This window comes from Enhydra lutris, unplaced genomic scaffold (assembly GCF_002288905.1).
Source record: "Enhydra lutris kenyoni isolate GAN:26980312 unplaced genomic scaffold, ASM228890v2 scaffoldscaffold14, whole genome shotgun sequence".
Taxonomy (NCBI): Eukaryota; Metazoa; Chordata; class Mammalia; order Carnivora; family Mustelidae; genus Enhydra; species Enhydra lutris.
The window spans coordinates 4,474,915-4,499,157 of NW_019154098.1; the positions used below are offsets into that span (position 1 = coordinate 4,474,915).

Below are 24,243 nucleotides of genomic sequence, written 5' to 3' on the forward strand. Positions count from 1 at the left end.
AAACAGGGTACTCGAGTGTCTACAAGTGTGTCTAGCACACAGGTGCTCACTCAATGGCCATTGCTATCATCATCATCATTATTCTCTCTCCTGGAGAAGCTAGGGAGTTCCTGGAGGAGACAGCAAGTCAAAGAGTGTGTTGACCATGTACCAACTCTCCCTGCCCTGGGCCAGGCACTGTCCCAGCCCTACAGATGCAGCAGCGACAGAATTTTCTGCCCTCCTGGATCTCGTTTCTGGCTGGGAAGACAGAGAAAAAATACATGAGTATAAAGTATGTTATCAGACAGGAGCTTTGAAGAGTCACAAAACCCAGAAGTGGGCAGAGAGAGATATGGGGCTGGTTTATTATTTTTTTTAATGTTATCTTATTGTGGAAACAGTTAACATGAATCTGTCTTCTTAATACATTTGTAAGTGTATGCTGCCGTTTGGGTAACTATAAGCACTCTGATCTGTGCTAGGCTCTCCCTAGTTCCCCAGTGCAGACCCTGCAGCAGGGGGTGACACATATTACCCCATTTTCACAGCCCATTCTGCCCTCCAGATGTTTATTTCCTTCATGGTGCTAACCTTAAACATAAAATTTATTATATCAGCAAAAATTGATTTATTCAGGAATAACAGAGAATTGCAACTCAGGACATGCACGCTAGGGCAAGCCACAGGCAAGTCCAGCACACAAAGGAGAGGAAGGTTATTTTGCAGAGAAGGAGAAGTTGGCCGGGGATGTTCTGAAGGAAAAGTCCACTGGAGAAGAGCTAGAGTTTAGGGTGGTGAGGTTTCTCGCTGGATGAGTTTCCACCCTGGCGGACTTCTTGTAAGAGAAGCGATGTACATCTTTCCCTGTGGGGGCCTGTAATTGATGAGTCTTTCCTGCCTCTTTTTCTTTTGGAGCCTGTAACTGACACATCTCGGATAGGAATCCCTGCCCCCTGTCCTTCACAGCGCTCAGGATCAGTCGGCAATGCAACATGGCAGTCCGCTTCCTGTATGCTGGCTTTCCGTCCTTCCATGCTTCCCATGCATCCCCCTCTGGCTCCAGACCCCATTCCTGGGAGCTTTCCTTTTATTGATTTTCTTACCAGGGCCCAGATTTTACTCGACCCAGCTTCGCATCCCCAGTGTCTGATTCTAGGACACTCTCAACAAATGTTGAACTAAATTAAAAAATCCAACCTTGTAGCCATCTATGGATGGAACCTCGGGTCCCCCTCCATTCTCCCACTCCATTGGAGATTTCCTTTACCTGTGGTTACAAGTGGGGGCTGAAAGTTCCCCAGCTCCTGCCTCGGGACTAGCCTAGGGCTCCCTCTCTGCGACAGGGAGGTCTGCCAATTCACATCCCTGACTTGTCAGAGCCAGCCCCACCGATGCCCCTGGGACTCTACAGAGCCTCACCCTGGCCATGCCCCTCCCCCTTTAAAGCACATCAGGGACTCCTGGTCACCAGGCTTAAGTCACACTCCTCTGCAGGCCTCTCCACCCCCATCAACCACCTGGCCCTTGGCCATAACCCACCCTCCCGTCCCCCCACCCTAACTCCAAGGTCTTCTCCCTCACGGGGACAGGGGGCAGGGGGCTTCTACCACTTCCTTAGTCTCTGCGTCCTCAGTAGTGGATCTGGAGTTTGCTGCTTCCCTCGTGTTCTGACTCATCCTCCTGTGTCCTTCACAGCACTCAGGATCAGTCAGCAATGCAACATGGTGGTCCGCTTCCCGTGTGCTGGCTTTCCGTCCTTCCCTCTCCAGCATGCGTGCTGGCAACCCGCCTGGGCTCCCACTCCGAGACAGCCAAACACCGTGGGGACAAGCCCCAAGCGACAAACATCGTGCACCCGGGACGACTCCCATGGGCGGTTACTGTTAAACCACTTGTCTTCGCAGGATCAGGATGCGGCCAAAATGTGACGCCCCTTACAAGCCCCACTTAAAACAGAGGCCCTGGGCTCCAGCAAGCACCTGAGAGCTGGCCGGGTTGTCTGCCAGTATCCGCCCGCCAGGACCAGGCCCTTCCAGCCAATCAGGAGGAGGCCTTCCCTCCCCTTGCCTCATTATCATATTTGGCCCTGGGAACCTGAGCCTGAACTTCATTAAGTGAAGGTCCCTGGTCTGTATGGGGAGGTCTCCCTGAGCACTACCCCTTGGTTCTGTGTCTCCCCGCTTCTGCTAGAGTTGTGGGCCCAGTAAAACTTGGCCTGCGCCTTTGACTTCTGGGTTTGGCCTGGTTTCTACCGTGGTTGGGCCGCAGAACCCCACTCGGGTAACAAATCCCCCTCCGCACCTGGATGGTCCTGGCACACACAGGGCATCTAACAGCTGAGAAGTGAGTGCACCGCTCCCTACCCTACCTCGACTCTGATAAGCAGGGCCCCTGCCTCACCCCTCAGCATCCCACAGCGGCATCTGTTTTCACCAGCACACCTCCTCGGCTTCCTTTGGAAGACACCTGACACTGTACCAAGGGGTGCCAAGGGGCGCTCAGGAACCAGGTGTGGAGTGGATGGTCACGGGACAGCTGGGAAAGATCACAGAAGAAGAAGGAAGCGGCTGGGTTGCCGAGAATTCCCTGGGCGCTCACAAATTTGCCCTCTGCTGTCTATGAAAAGCTTCTAAATAGGCAGCCAGAGACTCCCAGAGTTCAGAAGCCTGTTTGGAAGTGGGGGTGAGGGGATGGAGGAGGTCATCCGGATGAAGACATGCTCTCATCTAGTTCAAAATACCCCTGCCTGTGCTGTTTTTAGGAACAGAGGTCAGAGAGAAAACCTAGAGGAGCCCTCTGGGCCAACCAACACTTGTTGCTTCTCTGCTGCTGGGGGTTGGGAAGCCCTAGAAAAGGAGGCAGTAGTGTTCTGTGGCTCAAGAAGAAGAGGCGGTAAAACAAAACTGTTTGTTTTCCACCCCAGAGACCCAGTCTACTGAAACTGAAAATGTGCTCCCAGGAGGAGCACAAGCTCAGAAAGGCAAATCCTGCAAAAACAGAGTCCAACTATCGGATGCGGGATTGGCTATCAAACAACAGGTGTTCTATTATCTCTATTCTGGTCCAGCCTAGAAGGATGCCTCCTCCAGGGAAGGTGCTGGAGGGGCAACTGACCAAAGCCCGGAATTCATGGTGTTTCAGAAATTGATATGGGGGGGTGTGTGGGTCCTGCCTCAATATCCTTCTGACCCTTAGGCAGGACTCTTAGCAATGCTGACTCTAGTTTGAAATCTTTGCTCACTTCTCCTTAGACCTACCTGGCTCCTGGCCCCCCTCTTCTGAGAGACCCTGGCAGGTGACAGAAGCTCTCCAGGCCTTCCAGGTCCTCATCTAATAATAAGGGCATGGATCCACCCCTCCCCCAGGACGTAGGGAGAGCCACAAACGGGGCCACCTGTAGGAAGAAGCAGCTAGGTGCTGGGACGTGTCCGGTCCCTCCTTGCAGGACAAATGGCAAAGTCATCCCCAACCCCTTACCCCTCTAAACTTTCCAAACTGGCCTGCAGCTGCTGCCCGCGGGGGGCGGGGGGGGGGGCTATTTCAGACCGAGCTGTAAAAGGGACCAAAATATCCGGTGCGGTCTGTAACTGGACAGGGAGTGTCAGCCCCTGTCCCGGGCTTCCTAGGGCGGCCTCTCCACTGCCTGGAAGCCAAGCTGCCCCTGCCCCTTCCCGCAGGGGCGCACCCTCCAGCCCGCTCGGCTCCGCCGCCCAGGGCACAGACCTCGGCCCTCCCGGCCTCCCGGCGCCGCCGCGCCTCCCGCCCGCCCTCCTTGCAGGCCCGCCCACCGCCGGCTCCGCCCTCCTGGCTCCGAGCTGGGGGCTCCCACTGCCCGGCCACTTCGCCCCTGGGAGGACCGAGCAGCTTTGTTCCTGAGCAGCAGCTGGGCTGCCTGCCGCGGCTGCTGCTCTCCCGGGGAACCTGTCTCCCCTTTCCTTATGTTTGTGTTTCTCCAGCACTTTCTGTTTTATTTAACAAGTTCGGAGACTTACCTTTCTACGGTATTTCTTTAGTTACTGGTTTTAAAACTCGCTCTTTCTCGGGACCCTGGCCTGGGGGAGCTGCCCGACTTATTCCAAGTTTTGTTGGAGATTGAAATTGCGAAAAAAATGTTTTGGCGGGGGAGGAGGGTGAGCGCGTTTGCTGGCCGGTGACCCCCTCCCCGCAGGCGGGGGCTGCCTGGGGCTCGCTGCTTCTCCTGACGCTGCTTCTGCTGGATCCCGGCCCTGGACTGGAGCTGGAGCTGGTACCCCTTCGAGCTTCTTTCTCCCTTGCCAGGTAAAGCCGGGGTCTCTTCTCTGGAGGCTGCTGGAGGTGACGGGGCTTCAGGCTTGGACCCATCTGCCCTGGGTGACGATGGGGGAGGCCTGGGTGCATGGAGCTGCAGAGACTGCCCTCTCCAGACTGAGCTGTGTCCTTCTGGGGCTTGAACTGGGGAGGGACCTCGGTCCTGAGCGGACAGGTCTCTGCTTTGGGAACTTCAGAGTGAAATGAAGCAGTCAGTAAGGAGCTGCCTGTCTGATTTTAGGTGAGCCGCTGGGAAGGCAGGAGCCCAGGAACGACTGGGGTGTGTACGATACAGGGGCGTCTTTCCAAGTTGCTACTTTTCAGAGTTGTTGAGATCTCCCAGCCTCTTTCAACCTTCCAGTAAGAAATTTGGAGTAAAAGCCAGAAAGGAGGGGGAAAAGGAAAGAAGAGGAGAAACAGCGGAGGAGAGAGAGAACAGCGTACCTTCAGTTTTGCATTGTTTTCAAGGAACTTTGACTTTTCAGCCTAAATTTAGATCTCTTTCCTTCTGAGCAGTTTATTACCCTTCTCTCAATGGTAGCAAACCCCAGGGCCAGGAGGGGGGTTATTTTTGCCCCTTTTTTCTTCCCGTCCTCCAATGTAGCAGGCCAGAGGTTCCGGTCCCAGGTGATGAAGTTTAAGTTGGATTAGTGGTGTTATCAGACCATGTGTCCCCACTTCTCCCCACTCCCATGGAGACTCCGAGATGCCAGCGGCCATGCTTACTGGGCATCCCCTGAAGAAGGGGCCGCCCCGTGGGCCGGTCCTGGAGCGCTGGGCTGCATCCGTCTCCACGGACCTTCCTCCCGCTACTGGGTCATCCCCCAGAGCTTTCTGCACAAGCGCCTCTGTCCCCTCTGTCCTTGGGCAGGCCCTTCCAGCCCCCAGTTGGTCTCGTTGATGGTGTACATCCAGCAAAATCCCAGACAGCCCGTGAGAATGCCCTGGCTTTGGGAGGAACCCTGGGACCCCTTCTAGTTTATTTGTTAATTGCACTGTTTCAGGAAAGTTCTAAATTCCAGGGCTTCGGTGTGGTCCGAGGCCTCTAAGAGGGGGTGGGCTGCTCAGTAAAGGACAGGATCTCTTAACCCTGCCGCTTTATGGGGCTGCCTGAGCTCACAGACTGTCCAGAGAGCCCCAGTGTCCTCATCTGCCAAGTGGAGGTGATGGAAGGGGAGCGGAGGGAGAGTTCTGGGAGAGCAGGGCTTCTGGAAGGCACACACCATGTCTCAGAAGCCTGTGCTCGTTCACTCCCCAGAGAGCTGGCACCTGCACCCCATCCTAGATTTCGTTGTCCCTTTGCCGCTGAGGGGCCGACCATGACTTAGGGAAATTGTCACTCTGTGGTTGTTGGGGCTCTCATAGCAGGCAAGAGACTGGAAGCTAGGAAGGGTTTCTTTTCTGGGGATGCAGGAGTGGCCCTAGGGGATCCAGGGGGCTTTTAAAATAATCAGAACAGGGGTTTCTAAGTGCTTTTCCTGGTGCTTCCAAATTTCACCGGGTGTTTGAAAAAGCTTCTCTGCATCTCCGAATAACTCAATAAGCAGCTCGCGGACTTACTCAGCCAGAGTTTTAATGTTTCCGGGTTGTGCTACTTTTTTATTTATTTTATTTTTTCTTAAAGATTTTATTCATTTATCTGGCTGAGAGAGAGCACAAGTAGGCAGAGCGGTAGACAGAGGGAAAGGGAGAATCAGGCTCCCCGCTGAGCAGGGATTCCCGATGCTGGACTCGATCCCAGGACCCTGAGATCATAACCTGAGCCAAAGGCAGACGCTTCACTGAGCCACCCAGGCGCCTCGCAGGTCGTTTTAAAACTGATTTCATTACTTGCCAGTAAGCTGTTCAGCAGACTTTTTGTACAAACTGTAAACTTTGGTTTCTCTTGAAAAATGAGAAGACGGGACAACTTCTTCCTTGCATATGATCTGTGCGGCCACCCACTTCAGTGAGGGGTGTGTCCTCTTCGCTGGTCCGCAGTTGTCTGTGTCACCAGCGAGGGTCTCCTTGGACCCCGGAGTTTGCCAGCTCACACTAGATGTGCCGGCTTATCTCTCCCCCTCTGATTCCATTCTAGAGGGGTGCAGATAAGTAGAGAGAAAGCAGGATTCCTGGGAGCGGAAGCCGCAGCTCAAATGGAAAGATAATTGCCACCCCAGGAAAGGTCATCGGGTGTGGAGGACAGTAGCTGTGTGCCTGCGGTGGCCTGCAGGAATGTCATATAGGAGATGCAGCTGATCTGCTCTCTTCCTTCCCAAAGTGGATGTCCGAGGTCCTAGTGAGGGAAGTTTTGTTGGACTCTGGATTCTAGTGCAGGAGGGAGAGCTGTGCAGGGACTGAAGGGATCCACTCATGGTGGGGGGAGAAGGTCCCCCAATACTGGAGGTATTTCAACCAAGCTTGGATGGCCATTTCAGATAGCTGGCAGAGGGCTGAGCTGAACTTCGAATGCTTGGGCCTGGTGGACATTTGAAGTCTTTTTCCCAGCTTGAGATACGGCACTTCCTAAGAGCTTCCTCTCCAGCCTCAAAATTTGGCTAGTCCCCTCTTGCCTCCTCTCTTCCTTCAGTGCTGCTTCTGCTGCTGAAGGCTAGCACAGGTTGTTTGGGCGGTCACTAGGGGTCAGGACGCGGGAGCTCTAGGTGGCATTCCTATCGAGGATCTATCAGCAAAGAAATGGAAGACCAGGCTTTGAACCACTTATCTGAGGACAGGGAGAGAGGGGATGCGGAGTCAGGATTCAAAGCCACTTCTGGGGGATCAAAGTCCATTGTTATTTCAACAAAGGCCCTTTTCCTCAGGCTGGGAGGACTTGCCCTCAGAATGGAACATTGTTCGGGATGCAGACCTACAAGGAGAACCAGAAAATAGAAAATGAGAAGAGCCTACAGTCATTTTTAGGGTGGGAAACGTCCCTGAAGATTTTGTTAGCCAATCCACTACTCAAGAACTGGATACATGTTGTGATGAGCACCGGGCAATATACGTAACTAATGAATCATTGAGCACGACATCAAAAACTAATGATGTGCTATATGTTGGATAACTGAACATAATAATAAAAAAGGAATTGGATACATGTTAGGAGGCATGACAAATGTAACTGCAAAATTGAGGAAGACCAAGATAGGTAGAAGAGGAAAAGTGCAATTACCCATTGTACAGATGAGGAAACAGAGTCCAGGAAAACATGAGGGACTTGCCTGCTTCCTATTCAGAGAGAGGCAGGTCTCAAACTCAGGTCTCGTGAGGTGCCAGGACACAGAGGAATTGGCCCTCTGTCCTCCTGGCCAGGACTTAGCATTGTGCACGTGTGGGCTTGCACACATATGTGTGTGTGTGCCTATGTGTATGTTGGGCAGGGTTTGTACCATTTTATATTGCTTCTTAAAATCCCTTCAAGTGGGTGAGCTAAACATTCCCACGTGCTAGGGCAGTGAGCCTCTCCATGCACGCAACTTCCCACATGTTGCCGTGACATTCTCTGGTTATTCCCTAGGAATAGGGTTTCTGGGTCAAAGAAGGTGGGCATGTTCATGTTTTTGGGAGGTCTCAGGACTGAGCATTCATGAGAGGCTGAATGCCAGGTAGTGTCATGGTACAAAATAAGGGAAGTCTTGATGGATACCCAGGGAAGGTGTGGAGGTTGGACCTGCCAGTGTTGTGGCTGCAAAGATGCCAGTATCCTTCTGTGACACAGCTAGCTGATGGCTGAGCTCCCTCCTACTGCCCGAGACACAGGCCAGGTGCCTAGGGCAGGATACTCCCGGTTCCTGGGAGCTGGCTCCTTCTAGTTAACTCTGGCTGTGTTCTGGTAGAGATGAGAGTATCATTTTAATTCTTATTTAAAGTTTGGTTCATTATAAAATATTGTGGAGAAAAGGAATTGACACCATCTTTTGGTTGGAACTAACTCGAGGGAGAGCCTCTGCTGTAACTGCGACTGATCAGGGAAAATTGGCGGGACAGTTTGCTCCTGAGTCCATAAAGACAAGAAAAAGCAAACTGACCTAAACAATAAAAGAACGTGTTATTTAAAAATAAAACAGTGGCAAACTTGTTTGTGATTGTGGATTCAGAGTGTCTGCGTATGGCTTTGCCAGATACCTGGTAAATCCCTCCTTCTAAGGGCTCTTTCACCTGAAGAAGGTTCTAGAAGCATCCCAGCCACGTCGCCCAATCTTCTTATCTGATGACTGCCTCCAATGTCTCGTCTCTTGGGTGCTTGGTCACCTTCTCCTGGTCCACCTCAGGGGCAGAGGAGTCGTCACTTACCGGAGCAGCCTCCGATGCCTTGTTGAATATCTGGTGAAAAAGTCTTTCTTTTATTGAAATGAGAGCTGTCTTTACCACTTCCACTTGCCAGTCCTTATTTCATGTTTTGGAGCTATTTAGCATAATTTAAATCCCATTTCTGAGGACATTTTTTGAGCCCTGTAAAAACAAAAATAATGTGATCCTGAGCCTATCTGAGATTGAGGGCCAACGGGTGCCAGACTGGGTGTTTGGCTTTCTTACATCATTTATTGCTGCGAATTTAGCTCTGCTCTTCCCTGCTGGGCGGACAGACAAACCAAGGCTTCGGACAGTCCTGCGACGGGTCAGCTGCAGCAGAATTGGGATCCGAACCCATGTGTTAGTGGAAAGCTCATGCCCTTACCCAAATTTCCAGACTGAGTATATAAGGTAAATGTATGGAATTGATACAAAGAGGCAAATAACACCATTTGGAAGTGCCTTTTACTTGTTAAAAAAATATTTCTCATTAAAATAGCTTAAATTATAAAAGTAACAAAAGTGTATTGTTGTAAGTGAGGCAGGTAAGTGCATTCACCCCTTACCACCCTCCGCTTAACCAATAGTAACATTGTGGCAAATAGCCTTTTGCAACATTATATCCAAACCACACACATCAATCAAAATCCAGTGTTTGAACATTGTGGCAAATAGCCTTTTGCAACATTATATCCAAACCACACACATCAATCAAAATCCAGTGTTTGAACAGTTTGGGAACAATAATAATGAGTTCTAAAACAAGTTTATGTAGCACAATGTCTGGCTCCTAGGACTAGACTCTATTAATAATTGAAAGGTTGAACTGTATTCTGTTCTGCTTGGTCTGATGTTTGCTGGGAGTGCACTGGGCAGTGGTGCAGTGGTCCCCCTTCGCTTTCAGCAAAACTGATGGTCAGAATGAGGCCCTGGGTGGATTGTTTCCAGGCCTCAGGAGAAACACCTAATGGCAACCTAACCTTCTTCCCTGCTCAGGAGCTGCTGTGGGCAAGTCGCTTGGGCTTTCTGAGCATCTTGGGTTCTTCGACCCCAGCACCCCATGCTGCCGACAGCGCCACGTCCTCTGCTCCTGAAACCTGCCATGGGCTTGTCAGTTTCTGCCGCGAGGCAAGGAATTCCTTTAGATGACGGGTTTCACATTCTTTATCTATGAACAGTGCTGGACACAGTGGGAACACAACTGATTTTATGGAACAGTGTAATTTCAGAAGGGTGTGAATTAAGTGCCTGGCACAAAGTAGGTATTGAATTAAGCAATTACAATTTATTTTATTTTTAGATTTTATTTATTTATTTGACAGAGGGAGAGATCACAAGCAGGCAGAGAGGCAGGCAGAGAGAGAGGGGAAGCAGGCTCCCTGCTGAGCAGAGAGCCCAATGCAGGGCTCGATTTGAGGACCCTGGGATCATGACCCGAGCCAAAGGCAGAGGCTTTAACCCACTGAGCCACCCAGGTGCCCCTGCAATTTAGTTGAAATCACAGTTAAGTCAGTGAGTGCAATATCAATATTGGAGAAGTCATAGGGATATTTACGCCACCTGGCATGGTGTCCCCCCCACTGGTGTGCCCAACACCAGCCGCACAGGAGGGGCTCTGTGTGATGACCAGGCAGCCCGGGGACCTGCCCATTGTTGAGGCCCGCACTGAGCCCGGGAACTGGGCTTACACTGGCAACAGTAGGTCTGGCTCAGGTCTGAATTTGGCCCTCCTGTTTGCGAGCTGTGTGGTTTCCAGCACCATTTGGAACATCTCCCGGTACGGGCACCTGGGTGGCTCAGTCCATTGAGCATCTGCCATGGGTTTGGGTCATGATCCCAGAGTCCTGGGATCAAGCCCCAAGTCAGACTCCCTGCTCAGCAGGAAACCTGTTTCTCCCTTTCTCACTATAGCTCCTCCTGCTTTCTTTCTCTCTCTCAAATAAATACGATCTTTTTTTTTTTTTTAATAGAACTTCTCTGTGTAGGAGCCCAGGGTGGGAGCTCTGATAGCACTGAGTGCCAGCCTAGGGTCTGGGATCTCTGGGAGATGAGCAGGTCTGACATCCTTAGGTCCTCATAGGTTAATTTTCTACCTTTACAAGGTCATAGGGGCCCCAGGACTTCCCTTTAGCCACACTAGCTTGTTCTTAGACTAGGAAAGAAAGTTTCTGAACCCACTAGATCATCCCCTCACAAAGTGATTTAGTAGCTGTGTGGATATATGTAAATGTAAATATCTATAGCCCCTTGCCTCTTTGGTTAGTCATTTAACACTAGCTCTTCCTGGAGGGCCTGGGTGGCTCAGTGGGTTAAGCATCTGACTTTGGCTCAGGTCATGATCTTGGGGTCCTGGGACTGAGCCCTGCATCACTCTCCTCCTGCTTCTCCCCCTGCTCCTGCTCTCTCTTTCTCTCTCTCAAATAAATACAATCTTTTTTTTAAAAAAATAGCTTTTCCCACAGGGATCCATCCTGTTACCATTTATCATGCTCTGAATGTAGGGATACTTAGGGACTGAAGGACGGATACAACACAGCCCTGATGCCAGAATGTTCAGTGCACTAAGGGTGAGGGTTCAGGCGCTCCATGCTGGGGACGACAGAAGAACAGTTCACCCCGCAGTCAACCACTTACCATGCACCAAGGACTCCCGCAGTGTAGACGTGGGCACTGAGTGTTTTTGTGCACACACCCCACCCCATGACTTCTGCAACAGTCCTGGAGCTATGTAGTCATCACCTTATGTAGGAGGGGAGACCTGGAGGGGTTAAGAGACCTGTCTAAAGACAAGATAAGCGCAGATGTCCCTGTTCCCCACTGCTCCCCACTGCTCCCCCCACTTCTTCTCATCCCTTCTGTGTCAGAGTGTGACTTGTCAGGGCTGGGCTTTCACGGAGGGCTTCTGAGAGCCGGAACACCTAAACTGAGTCTTGGAGGAAGAGAATTCGCCACACCATTTTAAATGGCTTGTTTCTCCTTTGGGCCATCCCCCTACAGGGGAGGGCCCCAGAGGCAGACACTCTGCCTTGTTTATCTCTATCTTGGGGACTCTGGCATGGCCTTGGGGTGGGTGGGGCTATAGTGTTTGTGGCATGAGTGAGCATTTGTGTGGGTGGGTTGGGGGGGCATGATGCTGTGGGTGAATGAGGAGGCAAACACACGAGGGGGGCGAGGAATGAGTGAGTGCATGCGTTCATCCACATTGCCACGTTTCCATCAGCCATGTCTGGATGGGTTTTCAGGTGAAAAGGAAAGGGGGCGGGTTTGTGATGGTCTTTTGTTCAAACAAAACTTTTCAAGAGGCTTTTCTCCTGTTCCTCTTGTTGCGCACTCCCACCAGGGAATGCCCAGGCTGTGTTTACAAAGCTCAGCTTTGCCGGGTACTGCACAGTGCAGTGGAAATGAGTGGAGCTCCTCCCACAGATCCCCTTGATGGGGAGACATTCTGGGGCTTCTCCTCAGCTTGGTTCTGGGGTCTTGGCACTGTGATGCCAAAGTCATAGGCTCCTTTAGGAACAGAGCTGGAGAACCTCACACTGTGACAGCTCAGAGCCCTCTAACAGGAAGAAAGTTGATCCTGCAGAGCCCGTGAGCCTGGTGCGTCCCCATGTATCCCTGACCTTCTTCACACGCTTGTGGCTGCACAATGACAGGAACATGGTGGGGTCTGAGGCCGTACCTTGGAAGAATAGAAACACTCTTAATGAATAGGGCAAAACTGTAAGTCCTGTGCGAATCTGCAAGCTTAGTCTTTCGTAGGGAGTAGCAAGTTCAAGGTTACTTTTTAAAAAAAAAATTTTTTTTTTTTTTAGAAAATATAAGAGATCTTCCTATTATCATCTAAGTGAAATACACAGTTAAATATAGTTCAGACACTCAACCCACTGATTCATTTGTTTCCGTGACATTGATATGTGGGGGGCTTGCTGTGTGCCTGTCACCATCTAGGCACAGAGGAAGAGAGACCAGAGACACAATCCCTAGGTCTAAAGAAGCTCAGTGGAAAAGATAGGCCAATAAGTAGGTCAGTTTTATTTTATTTTTTTTAAAGATTTTTTTACTTTTAAGTAATGTCTGTTCCCAACGTGGGGCTCAAACTCACAACCCCGAGATCAAGAATCCCATGTTCTACTGACTGAGTTAGCCAGGCACCCCTAAGTAGGTCAACTTTAATACCACTTGTGGGGTGCTAAAACTTAAGGGTCTGTGGGAGCCTAAAGAAGATAGTGACACACTTCTTGCTTGGGAAATCAGGGAAGGCTTCCTGGAGGAGAAAGCACATAGGCTGGGTTTTGAAGCCTCAGTAGGAGTCTGCCTGGCAAGGAAAAGAAAGCATCACTGAGGCAATGTCAGAGATTCAGGAAAAGAAAATACTGGGGAGGGGCACCTGGGTGGCTCATTGGGTTAAGCCTCTGCCTTAGGCTCAGGTCATGACCCCAGGGTCCTGGGATCCAGCCCTGCATCAGGATCTCTGCTCAGCAGGGAGCCTGCTTCCCCCTCCTCTCTCTCTGCCTGCCTCTCTGCCTGCTTGTGATCTCTCTCTCTTTGTGTCAAATAAATTAAAAAAAAAAAAGAAAAGAAAAGAAAAAGAAAATACTGGGGTGTTGGATGAAGAAAGAGAAGTCTTTGAGTTTGGAGAATGAGATTCATGAGGTCAGATGTGGGGGCCATGAACCTGGAAAAGGAGATTGGGGTCCAACTGAGAAGGGCCACAAAGGGAAGACTTTAAGGCGGGAATTGACAGGAACAGACCTGTCTCATCCGATAAACTCTGTGCTGATGGTGAGAAGCCCTTTGAAAACTCAGAGTATGACATGGGAATTTCTAACTTGGTCCAGGGGTAGGAATCTCCTTCTCAGAAGGGAAACCGTCCTCAGAGCTTATGTGGAGCATATGGCCTCCAGCAGAGTGGGGATCAGAGACTACAGGGTCTCTAAAGGTGGGGACACCATAAATCCACTTGCTGGAGCCCACGGGGAGGGAGGACCATGCTTCCCTGGGAAAGGGGAGTCAAGTGCCTGATCCCCCTTGGCAACCGCCCTGTCCCTCAGCTTCCCCATCTGAAGATGGCTAACACCCGCCTAACTCCCTCTTGTTCCAACAAGCACCCAAGCCCTCTGCACGGCCCAGGACTTCATCCTTCTCCCCTAGGAAAGGGGGAGCCTTCATAATCAGTGTGGGGGCTAGAGCACTATTTATACCCATTGCTTCATCAGACCAGACGCTGCTCGAAATAAGTTAAACAGAAATATCTTTCTGTGTCCTCAGGACCATGTAATCTGAGACAGTCTCTTGTGAAATGCCCTGACACAGTGTATTGGAGGGGGGGAAAGAAAGAAGCAAAAGAAGAAAATATTGGGACGAATGCAGCACCAAAGGTGTAAAAGACCTAAGGATGGGGTGCGGCATCCCTGAGATGTTAGAATGAACTAGTGGAGTGTTAAAGAGCATTTGTATGGGCTGAAGGGAGGGCGGCCTCCTGTCCTGGGCTGCCCTTTTGGCCCAGGAGGGATGCAGGTGGGGGATCTAGATGGGTCTGGGAAGTCCGCCCTGCAGAGGAGTTGAACTGGGCCATTCTGGGAAGGCCTGTCTAAACTGGGTTGGGAACCGGAGGCAAGATGTAGAGTGAGAACAACATTTGTGAAGTGAGGGACACTGCGTGCGGGAGTCTGGGTGAGCTCCAGAGAGCAGGGGCCCTACCTGAGGGCCTAGCTAAGCACACACCTGCTCTGTGGTTTGCAAGAGAAGAAACCACAGTGCAAATGGGCTTGAGTTGAAGAAGGGAAGGCAGGGAGGGGTTTGCTTTGGGCAGCACGGCTCCGGTGCCTCTGATCTTCAGGCAGCGCTGGGTTCAGTGCTCAAGTGATGGATGTTACCTCCTTCCCCCCCAGTATGCGGCCTCATTCTCCATCAGGCTCCCCTGTGCCACGATGGCCTTCGGTATCTCTAAACTTGGCACCTGGAGGGGAAACATACCTCTCTCTGGAAACTCCTGCTTAGGGCCCAGAGACGGCCCAGCTTGCTTACCTGCTTCACCCTTGTCCTATTCCAGCATCTGGGGGGATGTGGAGTCTAAACTGGTCTAGTCTGGTCTCGGGCCACCCCACCGGCCAGGCAGAAGGTACGCCCTCCCGTGAACCACATCAATGGAGCGTGGGAGAGGAGTTTTCGGCAAAAGCAAGAGGTGAATTCTGCTTCCAGAAGAAGGGAGTCTAGAAGGGTTAAAGCAGAGGTGGGGGCAGGCAGGAGACCTTCCCTGGGGGGGCAGGGGCACAGAGGAGGACAGACAGGAGTGGTCTCAGGGTGCCCAGTTCTATGGCCCTTCTCTTCCCACTGCCCTAAAGCCCTTTAGACTGAGCACCTTTCTGGAACTGGGGAAACGATTCAAAGTCAATGAGCATTTCCCTGTGTGTTATTTACAGCAGAAAACTCCAAGCACTGACATTCCAGGGCCCACAGTCTGCCCTGGGTGGTCCTTCCCACTTACATCTTGATTTCCTTCAGGAGGCAGCCGGGAACCCCCAGAGAGTGTGGCCCCGAATGTGGATCCAGCCTCTGCCATGGATAACCACATGGTCCTGAGCAATGTCGTGGCCTGGGGGTTCCGGACAGTGAAAGGGGACGGGGACTCTGAGCACACGAGGCTGTTTTGGGGGCCTTTCAGGCGTGGCTGTGCACCTGCTGTGTGGCTGGGGCTCAGTGACTTACCGGAGTCCACGTCCTATCAGTTCTGACCTGGACTGCCACCAACCTTGCGGGGATCACTGGTAGGTGATGGTTCTCCTAGTCACCTGTCGGGCCTGTCATCAGATCCAGGAGGTGGTTAATCCTGACGCTCAAGAAACCGTCCTTGGCCGCAGAAGCTCATGGCATAAGGGAACGAAACCCCATAGGTTCCCCATCTTTGCTCTCAGCTGTGTCTGATCAGAGCCCCCTCTCTGGTCCGGTAACAAACCATGGCCACATCCCATGACTTTCTGTTCACTTTCAGGGACTACCAAGCCTAGTCCATCCATTCCAGCCCTAAAGTGTAATCCCTGCCCCCGTCCCACGTGGTTACCCACGGTAACCACTGTCCCAAGGGACCTGATGATGGCGCTGGGGGTGGTTGACCTCTTCCCTCCCCCTTTCTCCCTCCTTACCTACTTCGGTGGCAGCAGGGGCCTTCCCGCTGGCTGCCTCTGGTGCTGGTACTTCACTGCACTCCGGGGACCCAGGGGGTGACTCTAACGGAGCCCCCCCCGCTTGGGAGAGCTCTTCTGGTCGGGCTCTCCCTTGCCCCTTGCATTTCTGCTCTGCAGCACCTTTGGGGCCGCTCACAGCCGCAGTCTCCTCGTGCCAACAGCTACTCTGGTTGGGTACCAGCCCAGCAACCCAGGCCTGCCTCCCTTTTGTGGTGTTTCTGTCACTCCTGGGACCTCACTCACTCATGCCACATGGAATCAAGGGAGTGCATGCGGCCCCCTCCCCGATCTCGCGCTGCCCGTTCCCCGTTAGCCTGTCCTCTTCCCCTCGGTCACAGAAGGCCAAGCGGACGTGCAGTCAGGTGACAGGAGACTGGGTGGGGGGTGGTCCAAGCCAGCCAGGGCAGGTCCGTGATGGGACGCTCTGAGCTCTGTCTGGAGGCTGTGAGGGCTTACCGCAGGACTCATCCACGAGCCTACGGACCAGATTTGTGCAATAGGGGCCTCACTGGGTTCTTGTGAGCACGTGCAGACCATGAGACGCCCCCAGTGGGCGGAGTCTGAGGGCTGGGGCCACTTCCTGAGCTGCTGGTTTCAGGAATCCGGATACGGAGGGAGACCTCTTACTCCTTGCCATGCCCCTTTCTGGACGGCGGCCTCCTTCCCGTTATTCAGATCTCCGTTGAGTGTCCCCATGTGGGACACTGTCCTTCTACAAAGCGTGCACACTGTCCTGCCCTGATCAATACCCGTGACTTCACCCGGCTGTGCTCACATCCGCTCTTCTCTGACACCGTATTATTGCTCACGTGCGTCTGTGCCGCACTCTCCTCACTTCCTAGACAGAAGGCTCCAAGGAGCCGGGGGCATTGCTCTACCCAATGGTTAAAGCGCCTGGCACGTGGTCCGGGACGTGGCAAATAGTGGCTGAGTTGATAAATCAACAAGTCCTCGGACCGTGCGGGATAGGGAAGCAGTGAGCACCGGCTTCAGGGCAAGGGTCGCCTTCCGAGTCCTCCCGGGCCAGTTGAAGGAACACACGTCGTTTGAAGACTAGACAGAGCTTGAGTTTCATTCACAAACTGTAGCAGCTGGGAGAGAAACGACGGGCATCCTGCCTCTTTTTAGGGAAAAACAAAACAAAACGAAACAAAAACAGCAGAGAGGAAATATTTTTGAATTCCGCAGCGTAAAGAAGGAGGCCACATCCCTCACTCCATTTCCTCCTCCTTCAGTCAGATGAGTCCAGAGCTTTGGCGGTTGGCGTAGGGGATTCCATTTTTTAAAAAAAGATTTTATTTATTTGTCAGAGAGAGAGAGAGGGAGAGCGAGCACAAGCAGGGGGAGCTACAGGGAGAGGGAGGAGCAGGCTGTCCACTGAGCTGGGAGCCCGACGCGGGACTTGATCCCAGGACCCTGGGGTTATGACGTGAGCTGAAGGCAAACGCTCAAGCAGATTCCATTTAAATCTTGTGACGTGCTAATGAGGAGGACATGGGACTGGTTGGATGTTCTTTCTCATTAGCAGGACCAAAGACTGCGGGAGGTTTGGGCTCCTTCTTCTCTCTCCTCCCACCAGGCTGTTCTCCAGACAGAGACCGGTGCTTCCTGCTCCAGTGAAACAAACCCCGATTCTAGGCTCACAGGGGCCTGGGATTGAGCCCCAGGTCCGTCACCCCCCGCTGTGTGATCTGGGGCATATTCTGTAACTCTTCTGAACCTGAGACCCCTTTGCCGGCTTGTTATGAAGAGAGAACACGTTGCAAGGGAAGCCAGCACGGTTCTGTCTGCATGAATCACGCTGTGCCCTCATGTGGTTGTTCTGTCGTTCCCACTCAGACAGTTGGATCAGCGGCTGTTCTGCAGGTTTTCACATATATTTTCGTCCTCTGTGCTCTGCCTCTCTCTCTCCTCCCCACCCCAGCCCCCTGGTGGCCACGGGTCCCTGCATGGTCTCCACGATTTTGCCTTCTCCCAAATGTCACAGAGTCGGGCTGCTACGGTGTGCAGCCTTTCCAGATTGGGCTTCTTTCACGGACTGATAAGTATTTAGGGTCCCCCGTGGCTTTTCATGGCCCAGGAGCTCATTTCTCTTGAGTGCTGAATAATGTTCCCTCGTCTGGGTGGACCACCGTTTACAGGTCTGTTCACCTACCGAAGGACGTCTTCAATGCCTCCAGGTTTTAGCAGTTGTGAATGGGGCTGCCGCACACATTCACGTGCAGGTTTTTGTGCAGACATAAGTTTCGAGCTCCTTTGGGTAAATACCAAGGAGCATGGTTGCTGGGCCACACAGGAAGAGCATGTTTAAGTTTTTGAGAAACCACCAAACTGTCTTCCCATGTGGCGGCGCCGTCCTGCGTTCCCCCAAGCCGTGAGTGAGCAGTCCTGCCGCTCAGCGTCCTTCAAGGCATCTGGTGTTGTCTGTGCGCAGACTTTGGTCCTTCTCGTAGGTGTGTCATGGATGCAGTTTTAACTTCCAGTTTTCTGATGCTGCGTGGCGTGCAGCGTCTCTCTACGTGATGACTTCCTGTCTGTGTATCTTCCTTGGTGATGAGCCTGTTAAGAACATGGGTCCATTCTTTAAATCAGGTTGTTTGTTTTCTTCTTGTTGAGTCTCGAGAGTTCCTTGTATATTTTGAATCCAGTTCTTCTTCAGCTGTGTCTTCTGTAAATATTTTCTCCCACTCTGTGGCTTGTCTTTCCATTCCCCTGAGGTTTGTTGTCCTTGTTGCTAGTTAAAAGTGCCGCACCCAGAGCTCTCACCTTGGAAGAATAGACTAAAAATATAGGGGTGCCCGGTTGTGCCCACTTCGTTACTAGGTGTGACAATGAGAAGGAGCCCATGTGGCATGGGAGGTGGAGACCTTGGCTTCTGTCCTCAGCCTCTGACTTGCACTCCCTCCACACATTTCCAGAGGTGTCCCCAGCCCCAGTTCCTGTTCTGAGCTCTAGGCTCAAGTGTCAAGTGTCTATCTTTGACTTCTCCATCTGGCTGCCTTCTGGGTCCTCAGACTCACTCAGTGTGTCTAGTGGGAGCTCCTCATCCCTGCCACCAGCAGTGACTGGCTCCGGGTTTTCAAATTGGGACTCTGGGCTCCCCTCTTCCACATCTTCCTCTCTCCCTCCACTCCCAGCCAATCATGCATATCATGGCATCTGCGGTCAGCACAGGAAAGGTGGTCTACGTCTCTTTTCATGCTACCTCCCTCCTCATTCGCCTCTCTGTTCCGTCCATCCTCTCTGCAGGCTTGATGCTACACCCGTGTATGAGAACACCCACTGGTGTCCAGAGGTCTCAGGGTGGTCGGTCCCCTTTCTCTGGGTCACCACACAAGTCCTAAGCTGTCTTTATGAACAGCCCTCAAATTTGAATGCCTTCTTCTCCCCCACATCCCTCCCTTCTCCTTCAGCCTTTATTTCCTTCTCCAAAATACTGTACTTCTTACTATCCCATGAATGTTCCTCAAAGGGAGGCCAGCCATCGCTGGCGAAGGCAACCCTTGTCCTCCCGCCTACTCCCCACTCATCTTCCCAGGCTCAGCTCAGACATCACCTCCTCCAGGAAGTCTTTGGTGATGTCTTAGGACTGAGTTAGGTGCTCATCCCTCCCTCCATCAGAGCTCTGATTACATGGATTTATAAGCATCTTCCTGCTTCTCTGTCCCCACCGTGGGGCTGCCATCTCTGGACAGAGTGTCCTACCCTCCGTGCCTGGCCCTTAGTCAGTGTTAACATGCATGGAGGGTGTGCTTGAATTAGACAGTGAAACAGTGCGATTCCCGGCGCCTCCCGCAGTCACCCTCTGACTTCTGAGTAGCTCAGATGGAGAATCTCCCTCCACGTTGTTTGTGGCCGTGTTGGCCAACATCTAACTTTATACAAGATTATCACCTCATTCATTGCCTCTTCTCCTCTACAGATCCATGAAGGAGGGGATATCATTCCCATTTTATAGGTGAGAAAACAGAGGATTCGAAAAATCACAAAAAACATGTGCCTTCCGTACTCACTCTGGCCAGGCATCGTTCTACGCTTTGTACTGGTAGCAACCCAGTTAACTCTTCCAGTGAGATAAGTGTTTTATCCCCACTCTTACATGGAAGGGCTGAGGCCCAGAGAGGTGCAGTGACTCCCCTGGTTTACACAGCTCGTGAGAATTTGAACCCGGGGACTCTGCTTGCAAAGTGTCATCATGGTGCTCGCTGCCCCAGGAGAAGCCAGTGCCCCCGACAGTGCCCAGCATATAGGAGACCCAGGAGACTGGGTCCAGCTCACAAAAAGCCAAGTTCGAATCTAGGACATAGGCTTTCCAGCACTTTCCTGGCTCCCCAGTTGGGCTTTTGAGTAACCTGGCAGAGAGGAGGCCACCCAGCTCCCTCTTCCCCATCTGACCAGCAGGTGCAGCTGATATCACCAAATGCCCAGCAGGTGAGCCCTGGAGGCTCAGAGCTCAGTGGTCGGATGCCCTGCGCCATGCTTTTATGTCTCCACCAGATTCCTGCCCAGAGCATTGCCCGTCACCCTGGCAACGTGTCAGCAGCCCCTCCCCCCACTCCCACCACGCAGTGGGCAGGGGCCAGGCCCTCTGTGCAGACCCAGTGCGCTGTCTGCCTGGGCTGCCCTCCAATGCACCACATCTCATCTTCTCCCTTTAAACTGCATTCTGCTCAGTGTCTTACCCCCTCTTCCCGGGGCCCTGGATAGGGAACACTGGTTACTATGGCAATGGGCTGGCTTGTGGCAGGAACTCAGCTCAGCAAATTAATTGCTGGACTTTTGGAGACTAATGGCCAAGCTCTGCCTCCCAGGGACAGGGTGTGGCCTGCATCATGCCAGCTGGGCAGCTGAGCCCAGGAAAGTGCTCAGAGCCTGGAGAGAGAGAGAGAGAGAGACAGAGACAGAGAGAGCTGGGATCATGGCACCCATGCTTGCTGGGGTTGGCACCTGAGGTGGGCTGGGGAAGGCGGGGACACGGGTTCTCCCAAATCTTGCCTTTCCTGCAAACTTGGTCTATGCTAGCATCTGGGCTTTGCACTTCACAGAAGGCATGTTGTGTAACCCTCATAGCCCTCTCACGCCCTTTTTATGGGGGTGCAGTGCTCTTTCCTGTGGCTAAGGAAGAAAGCGGGGATTCTGTACCAGGCCTGCCTCCTCAGTGGGCATTTTGTTGTGAACACTCCATGCACATTCCTGGGCAGAAGGTCATTCTGTCCTCTACCTCCTCTTCCAGAGGATGGAAGCACAAGGAACATTTCCTAACTCTAACTCACACCATGAAGCCAGCATTAGTCTCCTTCCCCAAAACAGGCAAGGACCTTCCAAGAAAAGAAAAAGACTAATGTCTCTCATGAATATAGATGCAAAAGTCCCCAACAAAATAGTAGCGAATTGAATACAAAAACATGTACAGAAGGAGTTCGATACCATAGGCAAGCAGGATTTCTCCCAGGTCCGCAAGGCCAGTTCACCATTTGAAAAATCAGTGAATGGACTGATTGCACAAGCTTCTTTTCCCTCTGGTTATTATCGGGTTTCTCCCCCGCCCTTACCCCATGGCGTCCTTGCTCTCTTCTTTCCTGTGAACTGGGCGATCAGAATTTGGGTTTTCACTATACGCTTTGCCTGTTTCCCACGTTGTTTCTGTGCTTAGGTAGGAGTATTGGGCCAGCCAGGTTCCAACAGCTGGAGAGAGGCCACATGGCCAGCGATGAGGAACCTGGCCTGTGGTCGGATTGCCTGGGACTGTGGCCTGTGGAGTCCCAGGCTGGTTGCTAAGCTCTTTGCACTGAGTTTCTTACTCAGCAAACTGTACCTGCTGATACCCGCTGTTCAGATTCAACGAGTTCTTACCTGGGAAGCCCTGGGTGGCTCCCGGTGCTTCAAAGGATGTGGTCCGTGGTAACAGTGACCATGGGAGAGAGTATGGGCTCTGGTGTCCTCTGGGCCTAACGCCAGCCCAGCTCTGCTGTTATTAGCCATGGGCACCGAGTGACATTGTTCTGCAGGCACATGCCAGGCTCACGACTGGTGAGGTGGGGGAACAGGGCAGCTCGCAGGTTTGCTGAGACCTCAGGGAGGAGGTCAGTGAAGGCACCGCACTTACCGTGCGCACTGTCGGCATGCTCTCTCTGCCTGTACTCTAGCAGGGAAAAACAGGACTGTAGATTTTTAACTCCACAGGTCCTTCCTGGGCCCAGGGGTACCTGGCCAGCTGGGGAGAGGGATAGTAGTGGGGACAGACACCCTCCAGGAGAGCTTACAGTCAAGGGGTGACTGTCTCTGAGTGCCTTGGGTGGGCTTTCACACACCAGCAGGGTGTGCCTGGGGCAGTCTCCCCCACTCCGAGCCTCAGCTTGCTTGCTGGTAATGGGGGATGTCATAGGCCACCCCTTGGGGTTGTTGTAAGGATGGAAATGTGGAATGTGTATAACACATAGGCTCTCTACCAATGCCAGGCTTTACCCCAGGAGCAGGACCCTGTGGATGGCCAGTGGCCTCAAGAGATAGGCCTGGGAAGGAGTCTGGCTCCGGCTCACATCAGCCGTGTGGCCTTGAGAGTAGTTGAGGCATTGGGCTAAGGACTGTCTGTTCGGTTTTAGTATTCCATCCGTACAACAATCCCTGCCACAACCCAGTATGAGGTAGGGTCTGTTATTATGTTTTTTTGGTACGTGGCCTTTGTCATGTTGAAACTTTCTTTATCGTCTAGTGTACCAAGTGTTTTTATCGTGAAAGGGAGTAAGATTTTGTCAATGCTTCTGTATCATTGGGTGTCGCCATGTGTCTTCTTTGGCTCTATTGGTTCAGTGCGACTCCTGGGTTGATTTTTGGATATTGAACCAGCCTTGCATTCCTGATGTGAATCTCACATGGTCACCGAGTATGACCCTTTCAGTGTGCTGCTGAATTCAGGTTTCTAGTCTCCTGTTAAGTACTTTCATATCTCATTCATAGGGGATGTAGGTCTGCAGTTTTCTCTTTATTTGTGTGTGTCTTTGGGAAGATGCAGAAACCTGGAGAGTACAGCCTGATTTTGCCCTGCTTCCACCCAGTTTCAACAATGAGGGAAACAGCCACATTTCTTGAGCCCTGAAATACAATGGATGCTATGGCTCTTCCCCCTTATCTCCTCAGTCCACATTCTTACTTATTAGTTCATTAAAAGAAGTGACGGCTCAGTGGTTGTTGTTAATATTTGGATTTGCTGTGTCCACGGAGGTCCTGGAAAGGGGGTGAGCTCAAAGCCCGGGAGGGTCTGAGTTCAAGTTCTGGTCCCTCCTCGGTGACCTGGGGACAGACAAGTATCCTCTCCATCTTAGTTTCCTCCTTTGCCAAGGGGAGGCGATGATGCCTGCCTTGGAGGTCATGTGAGTTCACTGGAAAATCAGAAAGCGCCCAGCACTGGGAAGATGGTACATAGCCGCTCTTTAGTGACTTTCCTGGCTCTTTGAATATGTATGTGTTCTTCTTTTTTTTTTTTTTTAATTTAAATTTTATTATTATTATTTTTTAAACATATAATATACTTTTATCCCCAGGGGTACAGGTCTGTGAATCGCCAGGTTTACACATTTCACAGCACTCACCATAGCACATACCCTCCCCAATGTCCATAACCCCCCCCCCCTCTCCCAACCCCCCTCCCCCCATCAACCCTCAGTTTGTTTTGTGAGATTAAGAGTCACTTATGGTTTGTCTCCCTCCCAATCACATCTTGTTTCATTTACTCTTCTCCTACCCCCTTAACCCCCCATGTTGCATCTTCTCTCCCTCATATCAGGGAGATCATATGGTAGTTGTCTTTCTCCTATTGACTTATTTCGCTAAGCATGATACCCTCTAGTTCCATCCACATCGTCGCAAATGGCAAGACTTCATTTCTTTTGATGGCTGCATAGTATTCCATTGTGTATATATACCACATCTTCTTTATCCATTCATCTGTTGATGGACATCTAGGTTCTTTCCATAGTTTGGCTATTATAGACATTGCTGCTATAAACATTCAGGTGCACGTGCCCCTTCGAATCACTACGTTTGTATCTTTAGGATAAATACCCAGTAGTGCAATTGCTGGGTCATAGGGTAGTTCTATTTTCAACATTTTGAGGAACCTCCATGCTGTTTTCCAGAGTGGTTGCACCAGCTTGCATTCCCACCAACAGTGTAGGAGGGTTCCCCTTTCTCCGCATCCTCGCCAGCATCTGTCATTTCCTGACTTGTTAATTTTAGCCATTCTGACTGGTGTGAGGTGGTATCTCATTGTGGTTTTGATTTGTATTTCCCTGATGCCGAGTGATGTGGAGCACTTTTTCATGTGTCTGTTGGCCATCTGGATGTCTTCTTTGCAGAAATGTCTGTTCATGTCCTCTGCCCATTTCTTGATTGGATTATTTGTTCTTTGGGTGTTGAGTTTGCTAAGTTCTTTATAGATTTTGGACACTAGCCCTTTATCCGATATGTCATTTGCAAATATCTTCTCCCATTCTGTCAGTTGTCTTTTGGTTTTGTT

At 51.6% G+C, this 24,243-nt stretch overlaps 1 protein-coding gene across 2 annotated transcripts in view; it reads left to right on the plus strand.

Annotated features, from left to right (window-relative positions):
* The first annotated feature begins 3,935 nt into the window (after positions 1-3,935).
* Positions 3,936-24,243, plus strand: part of LOC111146614 (collagen type XXII alpha 1 chain) — a 246,739-nt gene continuing 226,431 nt past the window's right edge. For both annotated transcript variants that reach the window (XM_022502245.1, XM_022502246.1), the window contains exon 1: positions 3,936-4,260. The gene's annotated coding sequence lies outside the window, so the exon portion shown is untranslated. The remainder of the gene's footprint in view (positions 4,261-24,243) is intronic.